Genomic DNA, 7,500 nt, shown 5'->3' with positions numbered 1-7,500 from the left:
CCCGCCAGCCCCGGGAGGCCTCGGGGCCGCCGTTTTCAAGCCCGACCAAAAAACCCGAAAAATGGGGAAAAATGGGAAAAATTCCCACTCCCAAAAGGCTTAAAAGTCGGTTGGGCGGCAGCCCGGGTCGGTCTCTGCAGACCTGGAGGCGCTGGACACAAGTCTGGTAAACAGGCTAAGTCTCGACATGCCACCTCTTACTATCCTGCAGGTACCCCGCCAATCCCCCCGGAACCGGCTGGCAATTGGCGAATCAGCGGGACGAATTTGAATTCGTGACCGACTTTCTGACACCGAATCGCCGCAAACGCGTTTCGATTTTTCGGCTTCGGTACCTCCCATCAGACTTTGACTGGCCATATCTCCGGACTCACGTGTCGCAGCCGGGACCTTCAGGCACCGTTCGACGCGTCTACCCCTGCCCCGTCGAATGGCGCCCCTCGCGGTGTGGTCCGATTTCCGCATTTTGGTCAGATTTGCCTCCAAAATTTTCAGATTGAGTTGACGAATGCCCCCTACGGGGTAACCTCTTGCCCTTTCGGACCTGGTCCCTGTGACTTAATTTCCGCCTTTTGCTCAATCGTTTCCCCATTTATAATTAATTTTAAAAATCGGGTTACTCAGTTCTGGTTTACCAGTTCCCTCTTCGGACTTAGTTTTTGGTTAATCATTTCCGGTTCACCAGTTCCCGTTTTGGACTTAGTCTCTGCGGGCCGTTTCTCATCTTTTGGTTCATCAGTTCCCCTCTTTTAATAATTTTTTGGCTGCTTTCGTTTGATCATTTCCCTGCCTTCTGGGTAACTTTTCCACCTTAGGACTTCATCGCCGCACATTGTTTTCGACTTCTGGTTGATCATTTCACCCCTTTTAATCATTTTTGTAACTTTTGGTTAACCATTTCACCCAGCTTCTGGTTAACCATTTCCCCTTTGGGACTTAGTCTGTGAGCATTCTTTTGGGATTCTGGTTAACCATTTGCCAATTTTTAAAAAATGTTGCCACTTTTGTTTAATGCTTTCTGGTCAACCTTTCCCTCTTTCAGACTTCACCGCGGCACATTGCTTCAGCCTCCTGGTTAATCATTTCACCCCTTTTAATCATTTTTGCAACTTTTGGTTAACCATTTCCCCCAGCTTCTGGTTAACCATTTCCCCTTTGGGACTTGGTCTCTGAGCATTCTTTTGGGATTCTGGTTAACCATTTGCCACTTTTTAAAAAATGTTGCCGCTTTTGTTTAATGCTTTCCCTGCTTTCTGGTCAACCTTTTCCCCTTTAGGACTTCACCGCGGCACATTGCTTTAGCCTCCTGGTTAATCATTTCACCCCTTTTAATCATTTTTGCAACTTTTGGTTAACCATTTCCCCCAGCTTCTGGTTAACCATTTCCCCTTTGGGACTTAGTCTCTGAGCATTCTTTTGGGATTCTGGTTAACCATTTGCCAATTATTTTAAAATGTTGCCACTTTTGTTTAATGCTTTCTGGTCAACCTTTCCCTCTTTCAGACTTCACCGCGGCACATTGCTTTAGCCTCCTGGTTAATCATTTCACCCCTTTTAATCATTTTTGCAACTTTTGGTTAACCATTTCCCCCAGCTTCTGGTTAACCATTTCCCCTTTGGGACTTAGTCTCTGAGCATTCTTTTGGGATTCTGGTTAATCATTTGCCACTTTTTTAAAAATGTTGCCGCTTTTGTTTAATGCTTTCCCTGCTTTGTGGTCAACCTTTTCCCCTTTAGGACTTCACCGCGGCACATTGCTTCAGCCTCCTGGTTAATCATTTCACCCCTTTTAATCATTTTTGCAACTTTTGGTTAACCATTTCCCCCTGCTTCTGGTTAACCATTTCCCCTTTGGGACTTAGTCTCTGAGCATTCTTTTGGGATTCTGGTTAATCATTTGCCAATTTTTAAAAAATGTTGCCGCTTTTGTTTAATGCTTTCCCTGCTTTGTGGTCAACCTTTTCCCCTTTAGGACTTCACCGCGGCACATTGCTTCAGCCTCCTGGTTAATCATTTCACCCCTTTTAATCATTTTTGCAACTTTTGGTTAACCATTTCCCCCAGCTTCTGGTTAACCATTTCCCCTTTGGGACTTAGTCTCTGAGCATTCTTTTGGGATTCTGGTTAACCATTTGCCACTTTTTAAAAAATGTTGCCGCTTTTGTTTAATCGTTTCCCTGCTTTCTGGTCAACCTTTTCCCCTTTCAGACTTCATCGCCGAGCATTGTTGTCGACTTCTGGTTAATCATTTTTCCCCTTTAAATCTTTTTTTGCCACTTTTGGTTAACCATTTCACCCAGCTTCTGGTTAACCATTTGCCCCATTATACTGAATTTTTCCGCTTTGGTTTAATCATTTCCCTGCTTTCTTGTCAACCTTTTACCCTTTAGGACTTCACCGCGGCACATTGCTTCAGCCTCCTGGTTAATCATTTCTCCCCTTTTAATCCTTTTTCCCACTTTTGGTTCACCAGTTCACCCAGCTTCTGGTTCACCATTTCCCCTTTGGGACTTAAGTCTCTGAGCATTCTTTTGGGATTCTGGTTAACCATTTGCCACTTTTTAAAAAATGTTGCCGCTTTTGTTTAATGCTTTCCCTGCTTTCTGGTCAACCTTTTCCCCTTTAGGACTTCACCGCGGCACATTGCTTTAGCCTCCTGGTTAATCATTTCACCCCTTTTAATCCTTTTTCCCACTTTGGGTTGGACAGTTCACCCAGCTACTGGTTAACCATTTCCCCTTTGGGACTTAAGTCTCTGAGCATTCTTTTGTGATTCTGGTTCACCATTTGTCCCTTTTTAAAAGATATTGCTGCTTTTGATTAAACCTTTCCCTGCTTTGCGGTCGACCTATTCCTCTTTCAGACTTCATCGCCGCACCTTGTTTTCGACATCTGGTTCAACATTTCTCCCCTTTTAATCCTTTTTCCCACTTTTGGTTAAGCAGTTCACCCAGCTTCTGGTTCACCATTTGCCCCTTTTTACTGAATTTTTCTGCTTTTGTTTAATCATTTCCCTGCTTTGCGGTCGACCTATTCCTCTTTCAGACTTCATCGCCGCGCATTGTTTTCGACATCTGGTTAAACATTTCTCCCCTTTTAATCCTTTTTCCCACTTTTGGTTAAGCAGTTCACCCAACTTCTGGTTAACCATTTGCCCCTTCTTACTGAATTTTTCCGCTTTTGTTTAATCATTTCCCTGCTTTATGGTCAACCTTTTCCCCTTTAGGACTTCGCCGCCGCACTTTGCTTTCGCCTTCTGGTTAATCATTTCACAACATTTTAATCCTTTTTCCCACTTTTGGTTAAACAGTTCACCCAGCTTCTGGTTAACCATTTGCCCCTTTGGGACTTAAGTCTCTGAGCATTCTTTTGGGATTCTGGTTCACCATTTGTCCCTTTTTAAAAGATATTGCTGCTTCTGTTTAATCCTTTCCCTGCTTTGCGGTCAACCTTTTCCTCTTTCAGACTTCATCGCCGCGCATTGTTTTCGACATCTGGTTCAACATTTCTCCCCTTTTAATCCTCTTTCCCACTTTTGGTTAAGCAGTTCACCCAACTTCTGGTTCACCACTTGCCCCTTTTTACTGAATTTTTCTGCTTTTGTTTAATCATTTCCCTGCTTTCCGGTCAACCTTTCCCTCTTTCAGACTTAATCGCCGCACATTGTTGTCGACTTCTGGTTGATCAGTTCACCCCTTTTTTATCCTTTTTCCCACTTTGGGTTAAGCAGTTCACCCAGCTACTGGTTAACCATTTCCCCTTTGGGACTTAAGTCTCTGAGCATTCTTTTGGGATTCTGGTAAACCATTTGTCCCTTTTTAAAAAATGCTGCTGCTTTTGTTTAATGCTTGCCCTGCTTTGCGGTCGATCATTTCACCCCTTTTAATCCATTTTTGCCACTTTGGGTTAAACAGTTCACACAACTTCTGGTTCACCATTTCACATTTTGGAACTTTTATTCCCACCATTACTTTGGGCTTCTGGTTCATCATTTCACGCTGTTTTACAAATCTTTGCCGCTTCACTTTTAATCCACAAACCGGGGCTCGCTTTCGGGTGTTGGGGGGGGGGGGGGGGGTAGCGGGTTTGGGCCGGGCACTCCACATCCCGGTGTGCGACCGGGTTCGTTCTGGTACCGCTCGGTGCCCCTCGTCCTGCTCTTGCCGCGGAAGCAAACCAGACGACCGTCGGTCTCACGCCCGAGGGGAGAGGAGGCGGAAAGCGGTTTGCAGCCTTTCGCTGTACCTCCGGCGGGCAGCGCCGCACCTCCGAGTGCTCGGTACCGTTCGCTGCGCCTCGTCCGGCCGCACGCAGCGAGCCAAACCCGGAGGAAATCGGCCTGTGCCTTCTCGAGATATGGGCCTCCGGGTGGGACGGACAAACCGGGGCCCCGAGCTCGCTTTCGGCGGCCCGGCACTCGACTTCCCGGTGTCCGAACGTGATCCTTCCGGTACCCTTCGGTGCCCCTTGCCCGACTCCAGCTCCCGTGCTGAAGCGGAGTCGGTCGGCCTGACGGCCGCCGAGTTAGCCAGCGGAAAGCGGTGCGCAGCCTTTCGCTTGCAGCTCCGGCGGGCAGCGCCGCACCTCCGGCTGCTCAGTGCCGTCCGCTGCTCCCCTTCCGGCTGCACGCAGCGAACCATACCCGGAGGAAATCGGCCTCGGCCTTCCGGAGATATGGGCCTGCGAGTGGGACCAATAAATCGGTGCACATTTCCGGCTCGGTTTCCGGCCTCGGCACTATCAGTTCACGCCGTCCGACCGACGTCGTTCTGGCACGGTTCCGTTGCTCCTTGATCCGGTCCAGCCACGGTAATCAGCCGAAGATGGTGGGGGGGGGACACATTGCCCGCCGAGTTAGCCGGAGGAAATCGGCCTCGGACTTCCTCAGATATCAGCCTCCGGGTGGGACAGACAAACCGGGGACCCGAGCACGCTTTCGGCGGCCCGCTGGTCGACTTCCCGGTGTGCGACCGGGTTCGTTCCGGTACCGTTCGCTGCCCCTCGTCCTGCTCTAGCCGCGGAGACAAACCCGACGACCGTCGGTCTCACGCCCGCGGAGGGAGGTGGCGGAAAGTGGTTTGCAGCCTTTCGCTGTACCTCCGGCGGGCAGCGCCCGACCTCCGAGTGCTCGGTACCGTCCGCTGCGCCTGGTCCTGCCGCACACAACGAGCCATACCCGGTGGAAATCGGCCTGTGCCTTCCAGAGATATGGGCCTCCGGGTGGGACGGACAAACCGGGGCCCCGTGCTCGCTTTCGGCGGCCCGCTAGTCGACTTCCCGGTGTGCGACCGGGTTCCTTCCGGTACCGTTCGCTGCCCCTCGTCCTGCTCTAGCCGCGGAAACAAACCCGACGACCGTCGGTCTCACGCCCGCGGAGGGAGGCGGCGGAAAGTGGTTTGCAGCCTTTCGCTGTACCTCCGGCGGGCAGCGCCCGACCTCCGAGTGCTCGGTACCGTCCGCTGCGCCTGGTCCGGCCGCACGCAACGAGCCATACCCGGAGGAAATCGGCCTGTGCCTTCCGGAGATATGGGCCTCCGGGTGGGACGGACAAACCGGGGCCCCGAGCGGTGGCACCCTGCTCGCTTTCGGCGGCCCGGCACTCGACTTCCCGGTGTGCGAACGTCATCGTTCCGGTACCCTTCGGTGCCCCTTGCCCCACTCTAGCTCCGGTGCTAAAGCGGAGTCGGTCGGTCTCACGGACGCCGAGTTAGCAGGCGGAAAGGGGTGCGCAGCCTTTCGCTGTCACTCCGGCGGGCAGCACCGCACCTCCGAGTGCTCGGTACCGAACGCTGCGCCTCCTCCTGCCGCACGCAACGAGCCATACCCGGAGGAAATCGGCCTCGGCGTTCCGGAGTTATCCGCCTCCGAGTGGGCCTGACCAAGCGGGGTGAACTGGAAATCATTAACCAACGTACTTCCATGTTTTCACCCGCAGAGGGCAGCACTCTCTTCTCCGTTTTAAACTGGGCCGACCCGGCTCCGTTTCGAGACCCGGCACTCGACTTCCCGGTGTGCGACCGGGTTCGTTCCGGTACCGTTCGCTGCCCCTCGTCCTGCTCTAGCCGCGGAACTAAACCCGACGACCGTCGGTCTCACGCCCGCGGAGGGAGGCGGCGGAAAGTGGTTTGCAGCCTTTCGCTGTACCTCCGGCGGGCAGCGCCCGACCTCCGAGTGCTCGGTACCGTCCGCTGCGCCTGGTCCGGCCGCACACAACGAGCCATACCCGGAGGAAATCGGCCTGTGCCTTCCGGAGATATGGGCCTCCGGGTGGGACGGACAAACCGGGGCCCCGAGCGGTGGCACCCTGCTCGCTTTCGGCGGCCCGGCACTCGACTTCCCGGTGTGCGAACGTCATCGTTCCGGTACCCTTCGGTGCCCCTTGCCCCACTCTAGCTCCGGTGCTAAAGCGGAGTCGGTCGGTCTCACGGACGCCGAGTTAGCAGGCGGAAAGGGGTGCGCAGCCTTTCGCTGTCACTCCGGCGGGCAGCACCGCACCTCCGAGTGCTCGGTACCGAACGCTGCGCCTCCTCCTGCCGCACGCAACGAGCCATACCCGGAGGAAATCGGCCTCGGCGTTCCGGAGTTATCCGCCTCCGAGTGGGCCTGACCAAGCGGGGTGAACTGGAAATCATTAACCAACGTACTTCCATGTTTTCACCCGCAGAGGGCAGCACTCTCTTCTCCGTTTTAAACTGGGCCGACCCGGCTCCGTTTCGAGACCCGGCACTCGACTTCCCGGTGTGCGACCGGGTTCGTTCCGGTACCGTTCGCTGCCCCTCGTCCTGCTCTAGCCGCGGAACTAAACCCGACGACCGTCGGTCTCACGCCCGCGGAGGGAGGCGGCGGAAAGTGGTTTGCAGCCTTTCGCTGTACCTCCGGCGGGCAGCGCCCGACCTCCGAGTGCTCGGTACCGTCCGCTGCGCCTGGTCCGGCCGCACACAACGAGCCATACCCGGTGGAAATCGGCCTGTGCCTTCCGGAGATATGGGCCTCCGGGTGGGACGGACAAACCGGGGCCCCGAGCTCGCTTTCGGCGGCCCGCTAGTCGACTTCCCGGTGTGCGAACGTCATCCTTCCGGTACTCAACCGTGCCCCTTGCCCCACTCTAGCTCCGGCGGTAAAGCGGAGTCGGTCGGTCTCACGGACGCCGAGTTAGCAGGCGGAAAGCGGTGCGCAGCCTTTCGCTGTCACTCCGGCGGGCAGCATCGCACCTCCCAGTGCTCGGTACCGTCCGCTGCGCCTGGTCCGGCCGCACACAACGAGCCATACCCGGAGGAAATCGGCCTGTGCCTTCCGGAGATATGGGCCTCCGGGTGGGACGGACAAACCGGGGCCCCGAGCTCGCTTTCGGCGGCCCGGCACTCGACTTGCCGGTGTGCGAACGTCATCCTTCCGGTACCCAACCGTGCCCCTTGCCCCACTCTAGCTCCGGCGGTAAAGCGAAGTCGGTCGGTCTCACGTACGCCGAGTTAGCAGGCGGAAAGCGGTGCGCAGCCTTTC

This window comes from Heptranchias perlo, unplaced genomic scaffold (assembly GCF_035084215.1).
Source record: "Heptranchias perlo isolate sHepPer1 unplaced genomic scaffold, sHepPer1.hap1 HAP1_SCAFFOLD_274, whole genome shotgun sequence".
NCBI lineage: Eukaryota > Metazoa > Chordata > Chondrichthyes > Hexanchiformes > Hexanchidae > Heptranchias > Heptranchias perlo.
This window is presented reverse-complemented; position numbering follows the sequence as displayed.